Source organism: Protopterus annectens, chromosome 1.part0 (assembly GCF_019279795.1).
Source record: "Protopterus annectens isolate FY-2018-M chromosome 1.part0, PAN1.0, whole genome shotgun sequence".
Classification (NCBI taxonomy): Eukaryota; Metazoa; Chordata; order Ceratodontiformes; family Protopteridae; genus Protopterus; species Protopterus annectens.
The window spans coordinates 523,919,135-523,941,909 of NC_056725.1; the positions used below are offsets into that span (position 1 = coordinate 523,919,135).

The 22,775-nt window shown below is 45.1% G+C and overlaps 1 protein-coding gene across 1 annotated transcript in view; it reads left to right on the plus strand.

The window, feature by feature from the left end:
• Nucleotides 1–22,775, plus strand: part of RRP36 (ribosomal RNA processing 36) — a 349,049-nt gene that overhangs the window by 111,759 nt on the left and 214,515 nt on the right. The window lies entirely within an intron of this gene.

Here is a 22,775-nt window from a genome sequence, read left to right on the forward strand (position 1 = left end):
CGACTTCACACTTCTAAAGACTAGTGTGGTCTCCTTTAAGGCCCCCGAGTCATGGAAAACAGTACTCAAGCCGCTGAATCACTTACAAATGCCTTCTACCAGCACCTGCAGGACTGCATGGATAAGGCAATCCCAAGCAAAACAAAGACTCTTTGTACCAAAGGCAAGCTGGCCCAGTCTGGTGGACCCCAGCCATAAACAAACTCTACAACAAAAGGAGGAAGCTACTACAAGATAGAGCAAAATCCTTAAAAGGTAAGACACCCTTGATCACTATAAGTAAAAACTAAGAGCTCTCATAAAATCATCCAAAGCAAATTTCGAGAGAAAATAGCTAAAGACTCAAAAGACAATCATAAGGCCTTCTTTAGCTATGTTAGAAACCTAGGAGGAAACTCCAAGATATGCTCAGAACTAGTTCAAAATGATGTGAAGATTACTGATCCTACAGACATTGCCAACATACTGGCTGACAGGTTCAGTGCAAACTTCTCCCCTCCCCAAAAGGAGAGATATCTATACCAAACGATTGCGACCCCCCAAACATCTCCAGCGCCCAAGTGAGAACTGCTCTCTCCAAAGCAAAAAACACAGCATCCATGGGACCTGATGGTGTCCCCGGCTGTGTGCTTCACGAACGCAATGAGGAATTAAAGCCACAGCTAGGACAGCTGTTTAATCAAAGTCTTACCTATGGATACGCACTCAGGAGTGGCGACTGCAACTGTGGTCCCACTTCACAAAGGCGGTGCCTCCACCGACCCTGGAAATTACCGCCCATTAGCTTGACAAGCCTTATCTGCAAAGCCATGGAGAGGATCATAATGGACCTCATAAGTAAAGACATAGGAATTTGCAGACTTTGGATCCAACCCAGTTTGGCTTTGTCAAAGGCAGATCATATGCCTTTAAACTTGGTTGACTTTTTCAAAACAGTCACCAAAGCCATTGATGAGGGAAAGGCAGTCCATACAGCCTACCTCGATCTGGCTAAGGCCTTCGATACAATACCCCACTCGGGTATCATTGAAAAACTCATCAGCTTAAATGTTAACCCATACATCACAAGATGGGTTGCAAATTGGCTGAGTGACAGAACCCACAGGGTCAGAGTTGCTGGCGCCATGTCAGACTCAAAGCCTGTCACAAGTGGTGTCCCACAGGGCTCAGTCCTGGGCCCACTCTTGTTTGGCATCTACTTTTCCAAGTACAAGCAAACACAGGAGAGTTATGAGCTGACAAAGTTTGCAGATGACTGCAAACTGGGCGCCATAGTAGAAAACACATCTGACACAGATATCCTTCAGAAGGGTCTCACAGAAACGGATAACTGGTGCCAGAGCCACGGCCTAAAGTTAAATGCCAAAAAGTGCATAGTCATACCCTTCGGGAAAAACAAGGTTACCCCTAGCTACCAAATAGGTGGCAATCCACTGAGCACAGAAGAAGTTATCAGGGACCTGGGGACCCAGGTTGATAGTAGTCTGTCATTCGACACCCATGTAGCTAAAGTAGTTAGGAAGACCTTCTACATTGCCCACCTTATCATGAAGGGATTCTCATCTAGATCAAGGGAGGTCATAGTCTCCTTTACTCATCACTCATCAGACCAATGATTGAGTACAATGCCCCATTCGGAATGTATCTGACCCGACACTTGCAGCAGCTGGAGAGGCCACAAAAGTTCCTCACCAAAAGGATAAAGGGTCTCAAAAATCTGTCCTATGCTGCCCGACTGAAAGAACTCCAGCTCTATTCAGTCGCCACCGCTTGCTCAGAGGTGACCTTTGCCTAACATACAAGGCCATGTCAAACCCAGATTTGATGAATATGCTTCACCTCAAAAAATCTAGATCCATCAGAGCCACAAGGGCGGGAGACTTAAACCTCGACACGGCTATTAATAGGACGTGCTGGAGGGATAGATTCATCACCCAAAGACTCCCTATGCTGTGGAACAGAATCCCGGTACATGTGAGGCAGAGCGCCTCACTGGCCTTGTTCAAGAGAAGTCTTGACCAATGGATGGGAGATCGCAGATATACCCCAGGGATTACCTCAGTGTCACTGCTCGACAGAGGCACAGCAAAATAATGGGTATAGTTCCCCATACTAAAGGGGTGGCGTAAGCCACAAAACGATGGGCTAGGCTTGTAAATACCCTCAGGCAGATAGCCTAGTATGAACTTATGAACCTATGAACCTAGGTATTTTGCTGTGTTTCCACCACAGTGGGAGTCCCCGAGGTACGCTCTGATTCATGATTGGCCCACGGGACTACTATATGCCTATCCCCACATCCCTCTGATTCCCCAATTCATAAAGAAAACTATTTGGTTGAAATGGAAAGTGATCCTCATAGCCCCCTTTGCCCTCTGCAAGTTTGGTTCCCTTTCCTTCAGCCTCATCTGTTATGTCGACCATGGATTCTGGACTCTTTTCCAGACCTGATTTCTCACCTCCAAGGACTGAGTCAGCCTAACCTATCCATTTTCAAGCTGACAGCTTGGTTTCTCTACTTCCGTTAATCACCAGGCAGGATTAGCCTCCCCTCACTTGTGTGTGATATTGTCCTGGCCTCACACAAACCATCCACCAGAAGACTATACCTAGACAAATGGAAGAGGTTCTCTATTTGGTCTAAGAAAAGAATGCTAGACCCGTACTCTGCTCCAGTTACAGCAGTCTTACAATATCTGTCAAAGTTCTTCAAAGATGGAGCTGCAGCCTGTGCCATACGAGTACATCTGGTGGCTGTTACTAATTTTCATGATGGTTTGGATAATTCTCCCCTCATCTCTCTTTGGTTATGCAAAATCTTTCATAAAGGGATATGTCACATTAGGCCTCCAGTCAGACAACCTATAGAGCCATGTAACCTCACATTAGTTCTTCAGTCCTTAACTCAACTTCTCTTTGAACCTGCAGCATAGTGTGACCTCAAATTTTAATCTTGAAAGTCTCTCTTTTTCTTGCAGCCATCACGTCAGTCAAACGAATTTCAGAGCTTCAGGCATTATGCCTTAAAAGGCCCTACTTAATCTTCCACAAGGGCAGAGTATCACTCCGGACAAACCCATCTTTTCTCCCCAAAGTTATTTCAAATTTTTCCATCAACCCAGACCATTGATTTGTCAGTATTTTTCCCATATTTTGCTAATAAAGGGGAATACTGTGTACATTCTTTGGATGTACACAGACAACTGAGGTTTTATTTGGACAGAACCAAAGCAATGCATAAAACTGACCAGTTTTTCATTTCCTTCTCTGGACCTAGAATGGGAAATTCTGTCTCCAAGGTCACTTTATCAAAATGGCTAAGGGACTGCATACGCTACATCTATTCACTTGCGAAAAAACTTATACCACAGAATGTCAAACCCCATTCTACCAGAACCATGGCAACTTCTGTAGCCTTCCATTTGAGAGCCTCTATGGATGATATTTCTGCAGCAGCCACATGGGCTAATCCTCACACTTTTATTAATCACTACAAATTGGATGTGATCTCCAGAGGGAGAGCTGCCTTAGACTCAGTGGTGCTCAGGAACGTTCTTCCATAAGGGCCGCCCAAGGAACACAAGGTAGCTGGGGACTGTGTCCCATCAGTGATGAATTGAAAGAAGATTAATAACATCAGATAAAGAAGTTATGTCTTATCATAACATTCCATCTGTGTTGCTGATCTTCTTTCATTTATCACCTCTCACCCTCCTTTCCCCTTCAAAGGCTCCTGGGGGATTCTTTGGGTCCAAGTGGTGAATTAGGGCATTTGCGCATAAATGGCCTCTGCTTTACTAGTACAAGATGGGCAAACTCGATCTGAGGTAACAGAGAGAAGGGCACTATGGATAATAGCTTAGCTCAAGAGTTATTTTGTCTAGCGCGAGCTTTGTATTAGGCCGACTTGGTTCCGAGGGCTCGGAACAGAACCCATCAGTGATGAATGAATGAAAGATCAACAATACAGATGGAACTTTATGGTAAGACATAACTTCTTTTTTTCCCTTATGAGCATACAGAGATCACGGTCAGTCTGGGGCTGGCTTCTCCCTTTCTCTCCAGATCCCCAATAAGACTCCCCACTGGCACAGCTATAGGGTCCAGATCTCAGCCTAGTGGTCAAGCTAAAACCTCCAGCACCCACTCTGTCCAACCAGTGCTTCGTGTCCCTGCCCAAGTAACCGACACACACACACACACACACACACTTTGAGATATGAGTTATATACAAACACACAGACACTCCTGGGGAAAGGTGGCACAGGTTCTCCAGCTATGCCCCTTTCTGCCCAGACTATACGGTAGTACCACTTGCCACCAACCACTAATATCAGCTACTAATAAGGCCCTTATCAAAGGGTGTCCAGTTATTACTGTGCAATATTATTATCCAATTAGTAAGTGCGACCACATCTTTTTAAGGCTTATTGGAGTGGCTTGGCCAGTATCACTATATACATGTAATGTACTCTAGAGCTTAAATTATCTCTACACAAAACAGCCACAGTTGAAGGTTTAAAAATATTTAATAATAAATAATAAGAACACAAGACAATACTTCTTACTACACATTGCTAGTCAAGAGTTGGAGTTCACAGAGAAATTCTTAAAATAATACAGTAGAACAGTTCTGACATCAATACAGAAAACAGCTAGACTAGACTTACTATTTCCTATCTATATCTAAGAGCAAACATAGTTCTAAAATAAACTTGCATATAGAGCAAGGCAGTGCTGGTGATGTTGTCAGGTCTGAAAACAAATGCAGAATGCTCTGATTCTCTCTCTATGTCCTTTAAATTGATAACACAGTACCACTGACTCATTTCAGATTACATCATTATTTTCTGTTTACCAGGCTAACAGAAACTGAGTTTAACAGCCCTTTTGATCTTGCAGCTGGTCAGGAAGCCAGAGCAATAAAAGACATACATGTAAATGATTGCCATTAATTCTGCTGCCAAAAGAATAGGAAAAATTCCTTCATTCAGGCATCCCGGATCCGAGTTTTGAGATCAAACAATTATACAATGCTTGACTTATCAGCTTTCCTCCAGCAGAGTGCAATGTGGTTATACAATGCTTGACTTATCAGCTTTCCTCCAGCAGAGTGCAGTGTGGTTACATTTTTGAAGTTCAACATTTAACACCATTTTCTTCCATTTAAGAGAGCAAGCCTGTGGCTTCTATTAATATTTTCAAATGACAGAATTATCTACAAAATCCTATCTGGCTAGGCTGGCAGCCTTCACATATCTTCACACTAATCATGTCAGTGAAATCAGCAGAATATTGACACAAAACTCAGATTTTAGCCAAACAAGAAATCTTTATTTAAGAATGTGATTGTGGGAGATCAATTGGAATAAACCAGTGTCTCCCTGAGCTAAGGGATAGTACTTATGTTTTTTTTATAGTCAAATCACATAGTACAAATAAAACATTTACTCTTCATTTTCAACGAAATGACTGGAAACCTCAATACACATTTCTGTAAGATTCTGGTGACGGTAAATCCTTACGTCTTCTTATCAAATCCATGATCCTGCTGAATGACTAGTTCTACTTCGGTATGGCTAAATTAACTAAGCATGGGAATATGTTTGTCAGGAGAAGAGATCACATGAACGTAGACTCCATTTTAATTCAAGATGGATTCCACTTGTTTTGTTGTCTCATAGAATATCGCATTCCTTAACAGTCCACATCTGATGCTATAAAGAATCACTCACATTATATCTCTGTCACAAAACAGAGCTGTGATCTTGTGCAGACAGCATTCAGCATTTCAACAGGCATGTTTTATATGCTGCACCAACATAACTTTTACATGTACGCTTTTCTTAACTTTTCATGAAAGGCTTTTTTTATTAGGAACATATACCCCATGTCTACCCTCAGTGGTAAGATTTTAACATGCACAATTTTTGGTTTATTATTTTATCTAAAAACATTATCATACATCCTTTCAAAACTGGTCAGTCAAGTTTTTTATTTTGAGATCAAAGTTTTCCATAAAAATAAGAATAGAAAGAGTAATTGCAACTAGTATGATTTCTGTTCTGCACCACAAAAGCCCTGATGGCAGTTAGTTTAATGGTGAAATGGTTAATGGACTCAAAGACCAAATTACTCAAAAACTTTTTAGAGTTTATATCGATCTTTTTGAATGTTCAAATTGCATTTGGTGGCCAGTAAGCTGGAAGTATGCCTGCCCCAATCATGACATCACCCAAGTCCATATCGAAAAGACATTTAAATGCAGCTTGTTGTAGGTTGTGACAGTAGATCGATGTTGCATCAGTTTGTGTTGACTGGATTTTTGAGGGTTACAGTCTTTGCAATATGATTTATTTTTTGAACATTTTGGATTTTTTCCTGAAGGTAGGGTGTATGTATGATGAGTAGCTTGTCCTGCTTATGTAATGTAACAACTCTCTCCCCCAACTTCTTTTTTGGGAGCCACTAGTAACCTTTTTTGCCAACAGTAAAGTACATTGTGTTTCACAGTCTAGTAGATGAAATGTCAATGTTATGAGTTAAGGCAAAGTCACCGTTCGTTAGTGTCCCATTTATTTACCATTTAAGGAGGTAGTGCTGGTAAGAGTCAAGGAAACATTATCATTAGGGCATATTGCCCAATTGAGACGACGCTGCGTATATTCTAAAAAATAAGTTGGTGTTTTGTGTGAAAGTTTGCAGGGCAGTATAGCTCACTCTGCTGCAGGTTCTGGTAAGAAGAGTCTCTGACTGGTTTGCGCCAATGAGTGTGTGTGTGTGTGTGTGTGTGTGTGTGTGTGTGTATATATATATATATATATATATATATATATATATATATGTATATATATATATATATATATACATATATATATATATATATATATATATATATGGTATCAGAGAGATCCGAAATTTCAATTCACCTAACTGTCGTCCGATATATATATATATATATATATATCACACATGTGTGATGCATGTATAACACACACATGCATGTACACACACACATACATGTATACTTACATAACCATTTCTTCAGTTATGGAGATGGATGCAGGGAAGAGTCTGTCCTTGTCATCTTCCTGGTGGTTGGCATCTACAGTTTGTCATATCACAAAACTTTGGGTATGTTGGTAGATTGTACGGGATGGCTGTCATGGGTATGCCTACCTCATGAGCAGAAGGAGTGGAAGAACAATACAATTTTGGCATTAGGGATGCCAGGGTATTTAAAAACCAGTATTTGTAACATTCAGGAAATGAGAAGTGTAGAAGCATGACAAAGATGATTATAACGTTAATTTTAAAGTTGCAGCAGTGCTAAAATGGAAATAACTGTTGTGGTTGTTCAAGGAATTGTAAGCAGGAGAGAGATGTTCTTCATTCCACATTGCTGCAGTCCTAACTATTGGGTAGTCCGCTGTCCCAGTCGGCCCGAATACCAAAGTATATGGCTGACGTCGGTCAAGGCGCATTAGACTGACGCCAGCGTCAGGGTACTAATGCATGACCGACGCCATATCCTCAGTCTTTTTGCCGCATGGTCCGATGCAGAAGCAATTTTGCGAGTGCAGGTTGGCGTTCTGAAAGTTTCTGAAGTCAGAGTTTCAGACCGAATCAAAGTTGGCTAAGTACCCCGTTGGGGAATATTTTGGTTTTTCTTGCCTCAGTATTTAACCGGATGTCAGAAAAAGTGAATAACTGTATTTCTTGTGGGAAACAGATACCTCATAGGGATTACCATACTTTGTGTATACCTTGTTTAGGCCTGAGCACGACGTTGTTGGATGCCGCTCTTGTGCTAGATTTAACAAACGCACTATTAAGAGAAGGTTATACTGTGCCAGGTTAGTTTTTGGGAAGCGTTGTAATTATAAAATGCCGCCGGATGCTCCGGCCCCGCCAAAAAGCGCAAGGACAAAGCAGCAAAGCCTAGAGTGGAAGAACCGACAGTCCCGGACGCCGGTTCTTTAGAAGGCTCAGTGGAGCGGAGGTTCTGCCAGGAGTTTCTTTGGAGTCTCAGGAGAGACTTTACTGTTACAGGATGTGTCCTCTCAGGAAGTAGGCCAGGCTGAGGGGCTTCTCAGGTGGCTGTTCTTCCCTCTCTTCCTAAGGTGGTTAGAGCCTCCCTTCTGTTTCCAAGGCTTCTTTGAGAGGCAGGCCAAGTTTAGCTTCAGTGGGGTTTCTCCTAGTGCTTCAGGGTCTTTGCCTAAGAAACATATGCTTAAAATGGCAGAGGATTTGATTACTGTGATTAGAGGTTCTATGCCCCTCCTGATAAGAGGCCTAGGGTGGAACCTGAGTTTGAGAGTTTTGAGCAATGTTCGAGGCTTCTGAGTCTTCGGCTGAAGACTGGAGTATCCTCCTTATTCTGATTCTGATGTGGATGATTCTACTCCTTCAGCTTCTCCTCCTGAGGATTTTTCATTTTCAGAGACTCTGCATTCCATGAGGGAGCATTTTAAATGGGAAGGTCAAGATTTCTCTGATTCCAGGAAGAGGCTTAGGGAATTCTTGTTTTTACCCCAGCATAGGCCTTTAGCTATACCTCCTGTTCTGAATGTGGTGGAAGATGTTTTTGCAGAGGCTTCCCTGAACCCTGATTCTTTGCCTCCTGCCCCAGTTAAACCGGATAGGTACTATAGGATGCCTGAGGCTCATAAGTATCTTTTTAAGAGTCCTAGGGCAGACCCGGAAACTGTCTCTCAGGGGCCTAAAGGTGTTAAGGCTTCTGTTGTTAAAAATCCTGATGTTATGTGATCCTATCTCGCCTACATTCTGACTGATGGGTTCGGAGCCGATCCCTCGGCTCCACGCCTTATGCCAAAGAGCGAAGTCTCTTATTGGCTGAGCTTACTATATCCCAGGATGCACCACCATCAGTCCCCCAGATCTCGTTTGCCGCTTAACTGCAAGGACGTGGTCTCGAGCTGGCTGGGCTGAGTAGCTTTTATTAACTACTTTTTCTGTCAGTTTTTGTGCTTGTATTTCACAAAAGCCGTTTTAACGGCTATTGCTGCCTATTGCTGCCTGTTGTGTACGATTGAGTAGTGGAATTTCTTGTGTGTGATTGGGTAGAGTTTGTTTCGCCCCCCTTTCAATCCAGGGCCTTTTCGGTCAAACTGTTTAACTGAACTTTTAGTGTTTTAAAGTTCCCGGTTATTACACCTAAGGTTGTGTTTTACACTGTTTCTGTAAGCCTTCGGTTTTTTTTGTCATAGCGATTCTACAGTTGTTAAATTTCCTGTCAGAAATTGTTCAACATCATGTCTCAAGCCCCTAGGCCTTCGGGCTTTAAAAAATGTACTAAATGTGCTTTTAAGATGTCTGTTACTGATGACCATCTACTTTGTGTTTATTGTTTAGGGGCAAAGCACTTGCAGGAGTCATGCAGCGTATGTCACGCTTTTTCCTCTAGGGTCCTCCAGGAGAGGAAAAATAAATTAATTCTTAAAGGGTTGATTAAACCCTCTTTGAAGAAGCCTTGTCTTCCTCCGACTCCTGCCAAAAGAAAGGGCTTGGCTCCGACCAGTCCGTCGGATCCGACTGCCAAGAGACCTAGGCAGGCCTCTCCTTCGGCTCCAAAGACTTCGGAGCCGAGGTCGAACGGTCTGCCTCGATGCCTCAGTATCGACTGGCTTCGGAGCCGATGGCTGGGGCATCGAGGCGGGTCACCTTCGTCGGCTCCACTGCTCGGAGCCGACAAGGGTCGCTCAGACACTTCCTCCTCGGCGAAGTCTACCTCGCACCGATGGAATCTGGTGTGTGTTTCCTCGGCCGATTCTCATCGAGTCGCCGAGCCGGGTCCCCTAGTCCCTTGGGGCCGAGGAGAGGTCTTCGAACCCGTTCTGTTTCCCCTCGGTCTTCGAGAATGTCGGATTCTGATATAGACAGGGTGCTCCAAAGACTTTTCCAGTCCCCAGTCTTCCAAAATTTGTTTCGCTCCGACCCAGTTGGCTTCGAGCCGATGGCCATGACCCACCCCATTGCTATTCCTCCTCCGACTGCTTCGGCTCCGTGAGCAGGTGCTCTTGGAGCCGGTGGAGATCTCAGGGTCGGCTCCGACCCTTACTCCAACCCGGCCCTCGGGTCCGAGTTTGACGCTGGACTTCTTCGGCTGGACCCGAGGGTGATGTTTCGGGACCGATGCTGGGTTCCGAGCCTCCTCTCGGTGCTTGGCCGCGGGACTTCCATCTACTATCATGGCCCGGAGACTGACGCTCCCAGGATTCTGGAGGTCCGGCTTTCAGAGCCATGAGGAGTGCCTTGGCCAAATCCTCTTCGCCATCTCTCGGTTTTACCAGCACCTTCCCTGGGCGTGGAGACTGGGTCTTTGGCAGTTCCCTGTCCGTAGCCAGCGGAGCCCGAGGCCTGAGGTTACCCCCAGTGGGGTTCCCTCTTCCTGAGGGTTCTTGAGTCATCTCAGAGGAACCCCAAGGAAGAGATCGCAAGAGGAAGCACGTGGACTCCCGAGTCTATCACATCGGACACGGATATGGATGATGCAGAGGGGTCCCCTAAGTCGTCCTCGGATGATGTCTCCTTTGCAGACATCTTAGAGATCCTCAAACAACGAGGCGGCTGGCTGTCCAAACCGGGCTCGGCGGACGAATCAGTGCTCCTCAAGGCCTTTGGGGCTCAGCCCTCCACCTCCTGGGTATCTCCGCCCTTCGACGAGCTTCTGGATTTAGTTTGTCGAAGGGCGGGAACACCGGATACTGTGGAACCAGTCCCTTCTCGTCCAAACAAATTCTTATCTGCTCCCCGAGAAGGAGTTCCTTACTAAAGGCGTGGCTGTAGATGCCATGGTGGTGGCATCTGCTACACAGCAGGACGTGGCAGAGGCTTCAACGTCCATCCATCCTCCTAATAAGGAGTCTAGGAGTATGGATAGGTAGGGGAAGCGCACCCTGACTTCAGCGGCCTTTACCTTAAGGTCTCTGAATTATTTGGCACATTTTACCAGGCTTCAGAGGGATCTGGTCAAGGAGTTGTCAGACTCCTCTCGGGTAACCTACCTGAGCAGCTAGCCCAGTCCGTTAGCTCTCAGTTGGCTATCCTTCGTCAATTGCTAACTCGTCCATGAGGCTCATATCCTATGCGGCCGAAGGGGCGGTAGAGCGCAGGCACAGGCGTGGCTCTACGAGACAGGCCTGGCTCGCTTGTGTCAGTTTGGAGGCCTTCAAGTCTTCCTTCGCCCGCCTCCTTTGATGGTTCCTCATTGTTTGGACCCAAGGTGAAAGACACCCTTACCCGCTGTGAGCAAGAGGGAAAACGTTATCTGCCGTAGGGGCCCGTTATTCCACTCCCTTCGGCCTTACCCCAAGGCCAAAGGAGGGAAAATGTGGTTCAAAATCTCAAGTTTTCTCCCAACAGCAGGAAGATTCCCGTCCAGAGGCAGAGGGCGGGGAAATTTTTCAGGGAGACGCCGTCCCAGAGGCGGCAGAGGGCCCCGCAATTCTGGAGACCGCGAGTCCTTTCGTGGCTCTTCAGCCTCCCACACGACATGAGGGATTGCCCGGCTGTGCTGCTCCGGAGCCAGTCGCGTGTCGCTTGCCAAGCACCTAAAAGCCTGGGAGTCAATCACTCAGGACAGATGGGTGCTTCGATAATTGCCGGAGGTTACACCATCCCATTCAAATACTCACCTCCGTCCAAGAGAATCCCGGACCCACCACCCAGTCAAAGGGAAATAGCAGCCGCAGAAGCTTCAAAGCTGCTACAAAAAGGAGTCATCCAACCGGTCCCCACAGACCAAATCGGATCAGGAAATTACTCCAGGTTCTTTTAGTGCCAAAAAGACAGGGGACCTGAGACCAATATTGGATCTCAGCAGACTGAACCTATCCGTTACGAAATCCAAATTCGAATGGTCACGTTGCAATCCATTCTCCCGTTGTTGGAGAAGGATGTTTGGATGTGCTCCATAGACCTCAAGGACGCCTATTATCACATACCGATACATCAGGCGTCCAGAAGGTATTTGCGCTTCAGCCTGGGAGCCAGTCATTACCAATTTTGTGCTCTGCCCTTTGGTCTCACCACAGCCCCCAGGGTGTTCACCAAGTGTTTGGCAGTAGTGACGGCTCACCTGAGGAGCCTTGGATTCCAAGTGTTTCCCTATCTCGACTGGCTCCTGACTGCCACCACCAGGCATCTACTTATGGACAACCTCAAAGCCACCATCTCCTGGGTGTTTCCCTGGGGATTACATTCAATTGGTCAAAGTCTGTCTTGCTGCCCTCTCAGCATAAAGTTTATAGGAGCAGAGATAGACTCAAGATTGATCGTGTCTTTCTTCCTGCGAAAGGATCCGAACCTTACAGGGCCAAGTTCAAGCTCTGATCTCGAGATCCAAAGCCCCAGCCAGGATGGTCCTACAGGTTCTAGGCTCAATGTCTGCCACGGTACTTTTAGTTCCTCTAGCAAGGTTACACATGAGGATTCTTCGGTGGCTCTTATCAACTCAATGGTCCTTTCAAGATCTTCCCCTCAATCATCACATCATGATTACGGAAATATGCAAAAGGGACCTGCGCTGGTGGCTTCAGACATCCAACTTGGATCAGGGAAAACCCTTTGTTCTACCCCCTCCAGTGGTTACCCTGACGACAGATGCCTCCCAGATAGGGTGGGGGCATTGTCTGGGCAGGCTAGTTCAGGGCTCCTGGCTTCCGGACGAAGCTCTTCTCCACATCAACGTGTTGGAGATGAGGGCTGTACTTCTGTCCCTACAGGCCTTACACAAGTTCCTTCCTCAGGGCATCATCGCCATCCACACAGACAACATGTCGGTGGTTTGGTATCTGAACAAACAAGGAGGGACCAGATCGTATCCCCTTTGCAGAGAGCCCATGATAGTGAGGAAATGGGCTGTAGCTACCATCCGCTTCTTGGTAGGGTCCCACATCCCGGAAAGTCAAATGTATTGGCGGACAAATTAAGCAGGACAATTCTCTCTCCTCACGAATGGTCTCTAAACCGCACAGTAGCAGCCCAGGTTTTCAAGAGATGGGGGACGCCGTGCTGCGACCTATTTGACTCCACAAAACACCAAGTGCCAAAGGTTCTTCTCCTTGATTCCACATCAGGAAGCCATGGATGCTCTAGCACAACCCTGGCCAACAGGGTTGCTTTATGCTTTTCCTCCAATTCCACTCCTTCCCAAAGTCATTCAAAAAGCTTCTCAGCTAAGGTCTTCAATGATTCTGATTGCCCCATACTGGCCTCGTCAGATATGGTTTCCTTACCTGAAAAAGCATGCAGTGGACAATCCGTGGACCTTAGACCTGATCCCGGATTTGCTAATCCATCAGTCGGGACATTGGCATCAGTCCCTTCAATCTCTAAAATTGACAGCTTGGCTCCTCCACTTCCGACCTTAGTTAGAAGTCACACACTAGACCCGGAAGTTGTTCACATTTTGTCTTCGGCCCACAAACCCACCACTAACAAATTGTACCTCAGTAAGTGGAAGAGGTTTGCTATCTGGGCTCAACTCAAGGGCTTAGACCCTATCACTGCTCCTGTCCCAGAGGTTTTGAAATTCTTAACATCCCTATTTAATCAGGGATCTTCTGTCTCAACTATTAAAGTTCAACTAGCTGCTATCTCTAAATTCCATGAATCCACGGATCCTCCTTTGATGAGCAGCAGGCTATGCAAAACATTCATTAAAGGTGCGAGTCTGTTAAGACCACCAGTTTTTCATCCTGCACCTCCGTGGGATCTTGATTTAGTGCTTCATTAACATCTCCCCTTTGAACCGGCTACATGCTAATTAAAATATCTGTCATGGAAAACGGCATTCTTAGTGGCTATTACTGCAAGAAGAGTCTCAGAGCTTCAAGCCCTGTCTATTAAACCACCATATCTGATTTTCCACAAAGATAGAGTATCTCTTAGGCCTAATCCATCCTTTGTCCCAAAGGTCTGCTCTAGTTTCTGTCTTCAACAATCTCTAGAACTACCAGTTTTCTTTCCAAAATTCTCTAATGAAGCAGAATACACTCTCCATAAATTGGATGTTCACAGGCAATTACGCTTCTATTTAGACAGGACTCAGCAACCGTAAGTCAGACCAGTTGTTTGTGTCCTTCTCAGATAATAAATTGGGCCAAACCATCACAAAAGCTACAATCTCAAAATGGATCAGAGATTGCATAACTCAGGCCTATTCTTCTTCAAATAAGCAACTTGCATCATCTATCAAAGCTCATTCTACCAGAGCTATGGCTACTTCTATAGCTTTTCATTCCAAGCTCGCTATTTCGGAAATTTGTGCTGCGGCTACTTGGTCCAACCAACACTTTCATTTCCCACTACAAATTGGATGTGGCATCTAAAGGACGAGCTTCATTTGGTTCCACGGTACTCAGGAGTGTTTTCCAGTGAGCCACCCAGGATTCAGGTGCTAGGACGCTGTCCCATCATTCAGAATGTAGGCGAGATAGGATCACATAACATCTTTTAGTTATGTACTCACCATAACTTCAGATGTTTGGGATCCATCTCACATTCCTGATACCCACCCTCCTTCCCCTGCCTTGCAGATCAGAAGAGATAGAACGGTTTTGAGCTCCACTGTTTTTATCTTGTTTCATCTGACGATGTTATATAAGCAGGGTATGCATGTGTGCATGTATGCGGACAAACTAGATCTGGGGGACTGGTGGTGGTGCATCCTGGGATATAGTAAGCTCAGCCAATAAGAGACTTCGCTCTTTGGCATAAGCCAGTGGAGCCGAGGGATCGGCTCCGAACCCATCATTCAGAATGTAGGTGAGATGGATCCCAAACATCTGAAGTTATGGTGAGTACATAACTAAAAGTTCCTCCTGATAAAGAGGCAAGGGCTTTGGATAGATGGGGTAAGAAAGTGTATACTTCTTCCACTTTAGCCATGAGGGCGTTGAATTGTCAGTTTCACATGTTAAAATATCAGAATTATCTCCTTTCACAATTGAAGTCTAAGGTGGATGCTCTGGCAGAAGGTATTGAGTGTAAAGAGTTGCAGGATTTAGTTCATGTGTCTGAACAGGTGGGTAAACATTCCTTGCAGTGTGGTTTTGATGCTGTGCAGGCCTCCTCGAGGGTGGCTGCCACTGGTTCTGTTCTTCGTAGGCACGCCTGGTTGAGGGATCAGAATTTAGCTGAGCATGTTAAAACAAGGATTTTGGATGCTCCTTTACAGTCTGATGTGTTGTTTGGTTTGCCTGTGGAAGCAGTGTTAAAGAAAATGGAGGACAAGGCTAAGTCTATGCAAACTGTTAAGATTTTTGCAGGTTCAGCCTCCAGTTTAGTAGAAATTGGCCTACTAAGGGATGGACATATCCTGCTTATGATTCCCAGTCTAGGGGTAGGTCTAGACGTGGTAGGGCAGAGCTCAAGGTTCTTTTAGGCCTAGAACAGGGAGTTCACCTGCTCAGTCTTCTGGTGAGGGCAGGGTCAGTCCTTCGTAACAGACCCAATGACCTACCTTTTCAGCTGCCAGTACATTCGCCTGGCAGCACCTTTGGGAGGAAGGCTGGCTCTTTTCAAAGAAAATTGGGATTTAATTACCCAAGACAGATGGGTTTTGGATATCATTCACCACGGTTACAGGTTTTATTTCCATACCTTGCCTCCTTTCAAAGGCATGCCAGACATTCCTCCTCTACAAAGAAAAGAGGCTCACAAGCAAATTTCTCTGTTGCTCCAAATAGGGGCCATTCAGCCAGTTCCTGTGCCAGAAAGGGGCCTAGGATTTTATTCTCGCCTGTTCCTAGTACCGAAGAAGGGGAACACGTGGAGACCAATTTTGGATTTATCTATCCTCAACACTTATCTGGACATTCCCAAGTTCAAAATGTTGACGTTACAACAGCTTTTACCTCTACTGGGCAAAGATCACTGGATGGTAACTTTAGATCTCAAGGAAGCTTACCTTCATGTGCCTATCAGACTAAGTTCAGGAAGTTTCAGCGTTTTCGAGCTGGAAATTCTCATTATCAGTTCTCTGCATTGCCCTTTGGCTTATCTACTGCGCCCAGAGTATTCACAAAGGTTCTGGCTCCAGTGATAGCTTACTTCAGGTTAAAAGGAATTCAAATCTATCCTTACTTGGACGACTGCCTGATTCTGGCTCAAGAAAAGGAAGACCTTTTACAGCATTTGGAATTTGTGATAGCAGTGCTAAGATGCCTAGGGTATTCTGTGAACGAAATAAAGTCCAGTCTAGTACCCTCTCAAGACATGTGCTTTCTGGGTGTGAGACTGAATACAGCAGCCCAGATGGCCTTTTTAACCCCGGACAAACAAAAGAATCTTTCCAGTTACTTCCATCATCTAAATGGAAAGTGGATACAAGACAAGTGGCCTGCCAGACTACAGCATCTACATATCAACATGAAAGAGATGTTAGCAGTCCAGATGTTCTTCGTTCCCCATTGCTGCAGTCCTTACTATTGGGTATAGTCCGCTGTCCAGTCGGCCCGAATACCAGAGTATAAGGCTGACGTCGGTCAGGGCGCATTAGACTGACGTCAGTACGTCAGGGTACTAATGCGCATGACCGACGTCATATCCTCAGTCTTTTTTGCCGCATGGTCCGATGCAGAAGCAGTTTTGTGAGTGCAGGTTGGCGTTCTGAAATATTTCCGAAACCGGAGTTTCAGACCGAAGCAGAGTTGGCTAAGTACCCCGTTGGGGAACATTTTGGTTTTTTCTTGCCTCAGTATTTAACCGGATGTCAGAAAAAGTGAATAACTGTATTTCTTGTGGGAAACAGATACCTCATAGGGATTACCATACCTTGTGTATACCTTGTTTAGGGCCTGAGCACGACGTTGTTGGTTGCCGCTCTTGTGCTAGGTTTAACAAACGCACTATTAAGAGGAGGTTAGACTGTGCCAGGTTAGTGTTTGGGAAGCGTTGCAATTATAAAATGCCGCCGGATGCTCCGACGCCTGGCCCAAGAAGCGCAAGGACAAAACAGCGAAGCCTAGGGTTGATGAACCGCAGTCCCGGACTTCGGTTCTTTAGAAGGCTCAGTGGAGCCAGAGGTTTTGCCAGGAGTTTCCATGGAGTCTCAGGCAGAAACTTTACTGTTACAGGATGTGCCTTCTCAGGAGGTAGGCCAGGCTGAGGGGCTTCTCAGGTAACTGTTCTTCCCTCTCTTCCCAAGGTAGTTAGAGCCTCTCCTTCTGTTGCTAAAACTTCTTTGAGAGGTAGGCCAAGTTCAGCTTCAGTGGGGCTTCTCCTAGCATTTCGCGTTCTGTACCTAAGAAACATATGCTTAAAATGGCAGAAGACTTGATTACTATGATTAGAGGTTCTATGCCCCCTCCTGATAAGAGGCCTAGGGTGGAACCGGAGTTTGATAGTTTTGAACAGTGTTCAGAGGCTTCTGAGTCTTCTGGAAGATTTGCAGGAGTATCCTACTTATTCTGATTCAGATGTGGATGATTCCACTCCTACAGCTTCTCCTCCTGAGGATTTCTCGTTTTCAGAGACTCTGCATTCCATGAGGGAGCACTTTAAATGGGAAGGCCAGGATTACTCTGATTCCAGGAAAAGGCTTAGGGAATTCTTGATTTTACCCCAGCATAGGCCCTTAGCTATACCTCCTGTGTTGAATGTGGTGGAAGATGTTTTTGCAGAGGCTTCCCTGAACCCTGATTCTTTGCCTCCTGCTCCTGTTAAACCTGATAGGTATTATAGGGTGCCAAGCTCATAAGTATTTGTTTAAGAGTCCTAGGGCGGACCCAGAAACTGTTTCTCAGGGGCCTAAAGGTGTTAAGGCCTCTGTGGTTAAAAATCCTGTTCCCACTGATAAAGAGGCTAGGGCTTTGGATAGGTGGGGAAAGAAAGTGTATACTTCTTCCACTCTAGCCATGAGGCGTTGAATTGTCAGTTTCACATGCTAAAATATCAAAATTATCTCCTTTCACAATTGAAATCTAAGGTGGATGCTTTGGCGGAAGGTATTGAGTGTAAAGAGTTGCTGGATTTGGTTCATGTGTCTGAACAAGTGGGTAAGCATTCTTTGCAATGTGGTTTTGATGCTGTACAGGCCTCCTCGAGGGTGGCTGCCACTAGTTCTGTTCTTCGCAGGCATGCCTGGTTGAGGGATCAGAATTTAGCTGAGCATGTTAAGACAAGGATTTTGGATGCTCCTTTACAGTCTGATGTGTTGTTTGGTTCGCCTGTGGAAGCAGTTTTAAAGAAAATGGAGGACAAAGCTAAGTCTATGCAAACTGTTAAAGATTTTTGCAGGTGCAGCCACCAGTTTAGTAGAAATTGGCCTGCTAAGGGGTGGACATATCCTGCTTATGATTCCCAGTCTAGGGGTAGGTCTAGACGTGGTAGGGGCAGGGCTCAAGGTTCTTTTAGGCCTAGAACTGGGAGTTCACCTGCTCAGACTTCTGGTGAGGGCAGGGGTCAGTCCTTTCGTAAACAGACCCAATGACCTGCTTTTTCAGCTGCCAGTAGATTCTCGTCTGGCAGCTCCTTTGGGAGGAAGACTGTCTCTTTTCAAAGAAAATTGGGATTTAATTACTCAAGACAGATGGGTGTTGGATATCATTCACCACGGTTACAGATTTTATTTCCATACCATGCTCCCTTTCAAAGGCATGCCAGACGTTCCTCCTCCACAAAAAAAAGAGGCTCACAAGCAAGTTTCTCAGTTACTCCAGATGGGGGCCATTCAGCCAGTCCCTGTATCAGAGAGGGGCCTAGGATTTTATTCTCGCCTGTTCCTAGTACCAAAGAAGGGGAACACGTGGAGACCAATTTTGGATTTATCCCTCCTCAACACTTATCTGGACATTCCCAAGTTCAAGATGTTGACGTTACAACAGCTTTTACCTCTGCTGGGCAAAGATCACTGGATGGTAACTTTAGATCTCAAGGAAGCTTACCTTCATGTGCCTATAAGGCTAAGTTGCAGGAAGTATCTGCGGTTTCGAGCTGGAAATTCTCATTATCAGTTCTCTGCATTGCCCTTTGGCTTATCTACTGCGCCCAGAGTATTCACAAAGGTTCTGGCTCCAGTGATAGCTTACTTCAGGCTACTTGGAGTTCAGTGCATACTTTCTCTAAGCATTATCACCTTCCTATCTACTCTAAGTCTAGGGCTGGTTTTGCCACAGCTGTTTTGCAAGGCATGTTGTCAGCTCCTACTTCTTTATGATTTGCCAGCCTCCCTTACCTCTGCTTTGGGATTCTACCCAATAGTAAGGACTGCAGCAATGGGGAACGAAGAACATAGTACAGTTTTGTACCTACCATAAATGTAGATGTTCGAGGATCCCCATTGCTGCAGTCCCCTCCCTCCTTCCCCTCTGTGTTTAGGGGTGGTTGTGTAGGTGAGATTACATGCTGGTATTTTTGTATATATTCTTGTATATATTGTATATATTTTTGGTGCAGGTATTTTGGGCCTTGTCTTTTTAGGGTCTTCTGACATCTGGGGCAAGAAAAGACTGAGGATATGACGTCGGTCATGCGCATTAGTACCCTGGCGTGACGCCAGTCTAATGCCTGACCGACGCCAGCCTTATACTCTGGTATTCGGGCCGACTGGACAGCGGACTATACCCAATAGTAAGGACTGCAGCAATGGGGATCCTCGAACATCTACATTTATGGTAGGTACAAAACTGTACTTTTGCATTAATGGCTTTCAAGGAGTTACTTCTTCCAGGGCAGGTGTTGATTCTAACAGACAACACAACTGTCATGTGGTACATCAACAAACAAGGGGGAACACATTCTTACCCGTTGTGCAGGCAAGCAATGATTTTATGGGAGACTGCGCTCAGCTTGCAACTAAATCTTCAGGCAAGGTTTCTGCCGGGAGCACAGAACTCCTTAGCAGATGTGTTAAGCAGACAAATCATGGATCCCCACGAGTGGAAACTGGATCTTCATGTATTTCAAAAATTGACAGTGTCATGGGGAACTCCAGACATAGATCTGTTCGCTTCTCCACTAAACCACCAGCTGCCAAAGTTTTGCACAAAGAGGTTTCATCACACAGCTTGGAAAGTGGATGCTCTTTCTTTCAGTTGGAAAAATCTTCATGTGTATGCCTTTCCACCTCTGCCTCTTCTCCCAAAGGTGCTCCTAAAGGTCAGACAAGACAAGCCAAGGATGATTTTAATAGCTCCAGATTGGCCTCGGCAACACTGGTACCCATTCCTGAGGAGTCTGGTAAGGAAGCCTCCATGGCCTTTACCTTTGATTCCACACCTGTTGTCTCAGAGGGACGGTCACCTGCTCAATGTCAAGCTTCACTCTCTTCATCTAACAGCCTGGCATATTCTGTTTTGAAACACAGCAGGTCTCAACTTCCTCAACAAGTTTTAAATGTGATTATGGAAGCCAGAAGACCTAGTACAAGGAAAGTGTGCAGAAAAATGGAAGAGGTTTTTATTTTGGAGTGCAGCAAACAATTTGGAGATTTCTGAGCCTAATTTGAGTGTGGCTCTTCAATATCTTACTGAGTTATTGGACAAAGGTTTGTCTTTCTCTTCCATTAAGATTCATGCTGCAGCAATTTCAGCTCACTATGATTGTGACCCACCATTGTTTTCGCATCCTTTGTTCAAGCAATTTCTTAGAGGGCAAAGAATATAAGACCCCACGTAGAGCTCCTACTCCTGCTTGGGATCTCAATTTTGTGTTGGAGAAACTTACTCTACAACCTTTTGAGCCTGGCTACTGCTGAATTGAAATACTTGTCATGGAAGACTGCTTTTTGTTGGCCATTACTTCTGCAAGGAGGGTTTCTGAATTGCAGGCCCTTATGGCGGTAGAGCCTTTTTGATTTTTCATAAGGATAGGGTATCATTACGCACTAATCCTTCCTTTATGCCTAAGGTGGTTTCTAGTGTGGCTTTAAACCAAACTATTCATTTGCCTACTTTTTATGCAGATCCCCAAAATAAAGGGAAAAGATTTTGCACACTTTAGATGTGCACAGGCAATTGCGTTATTATTTAAGCAGGACTAAGGATTTTAGGCAGTCTCAGCAGTTGTTTGTTTCTTTTGCTTTGAGTTCTCAGGGCAAGCCTGTGTCAAAACAAACTATTTCTAAGTGGATTGGGTTTTGCATTGCATTTTGTTATTCCCATCATGGCAAAGAGATTCCAGCTGGGATTAGGCCTCATTCCACTAGGGCTACTGCCACTTCAACAGCATTTCTAAGGGGTGGCAACTAAGGATATTTTGGAGGCAGCTACTTGGAGTTCAGTGCATACTTTCTCTAAGCATTATCACCTTCCTCTCTACTCTAAATCTAGGGCTGGTTTGCCACAGCTATTTTGCAGGGCATGTTGTCAGCTCCTGCTTCCTTATGATTTGCCAGCCTCCCTTACCTCTGCTTTGGGATTCTACCCAATAGTTAGGACTGCAGCAATGTGGAATGAAGAACATAGTACAGTTTTGTACCTACCATAAATGTAGATGTTCGAGGATCCACATTGCTGCAGTCAATTTACCTCCCTCCTTCCCTTCTGTGTTTAGGGGTGGTTGTGTAGGTGAGGTTATATTCTGGTAATTTTGTATATATTGTACATATTTTTGGTGCAGGAATGTTTGGAGTTTTTGGTTTTGGCCTTGTCTTTTTAGGGTCTTCTGACATCTGGGGCAAGAAAAGACTGAGGATATGACGTCGGTCATGCGCATTAGTACCCTGACGTACTGACGTCAGTCTAATGCGCCTTGACCGACGTCAGCCATATACTTTGGTATTCGGGCCGACTGGGACAGCGGACTACCCAATAGTTAGGACTGCAGCAATGTGGATCCTCGAACATCTACATTTATGGTAGGTACAAAACTGTACTTTATTCTAGTTTGATGACTATTTTGGTAACTCCCAAATGCATTTTGAGCTTTTGTATATGGCATGACTATTTCTGCAAGTGGCACTTGATTTGCATGGTGTGTCTAAAGCCAGGCCATCTGGATTACTGGGCGATGACATCCAGTTACAGATGATCTCAGTGTTAGCAGGCTGGGTCTTGGCTCTGGTTTAGCTGGAAATTCCAGGGTCAGGGTTGATGGCAGGCATAACTGCTTCTGGTCCTGATGGTCGTTGGTGACTTTTGGCCTCTAAATGGCTGTCCTCATTCATGTGGCGTGGATTTTTGTGATGTGGGAAACAGGGATCCATGTTGTTGAACCCTGCAAAATCTTTTTTTTGTTGTCTATATGTTTCCTTGAACAGCTGTGAGGGCATTTGTGCTGATCAACAGAAATCATGCTAGGGTATGTTTCCTTTTTAGTCTGAATTATGTTGTCTTCAGTTGACAGTGAAAGGGTTAGCATTTTACATGGCAAAGTTCTCATGCTGCAGGAAAGGATAGCTGTTTCTCCATTGACTTTTCGCTTATGGTTAAACACAGGTTAGTGTTTGAATTAAGTTTGTTTGGACAGATGTTTGTACATTGTTAATGCTCTTTAGTTCTACTAGAATTTTTTTCTAAGTCTGGGTAATTTATTTTTTGTGCGAGTCATATGAACATTTCTTTAGGCATTTGTTTGTCTTGTCTACGACTTACTAGCTGCCTGTGAAACTGCAGGTGTGTGTGTGTCTGTGTGTGAGAGTGAATTAGCTGATCTGTTTACATTCCTTAAGAAACATGCTAGGAGAATCGGTAGTACAGCTCATCGGAATGCTGACCGACCACAGGTTACATGGCCTAGGGAGTATTTGTGAAAAGGTAGTGATGGGGCATATGGCAGTGGGTGCTATTCATTATTATCATCGGGTGAAA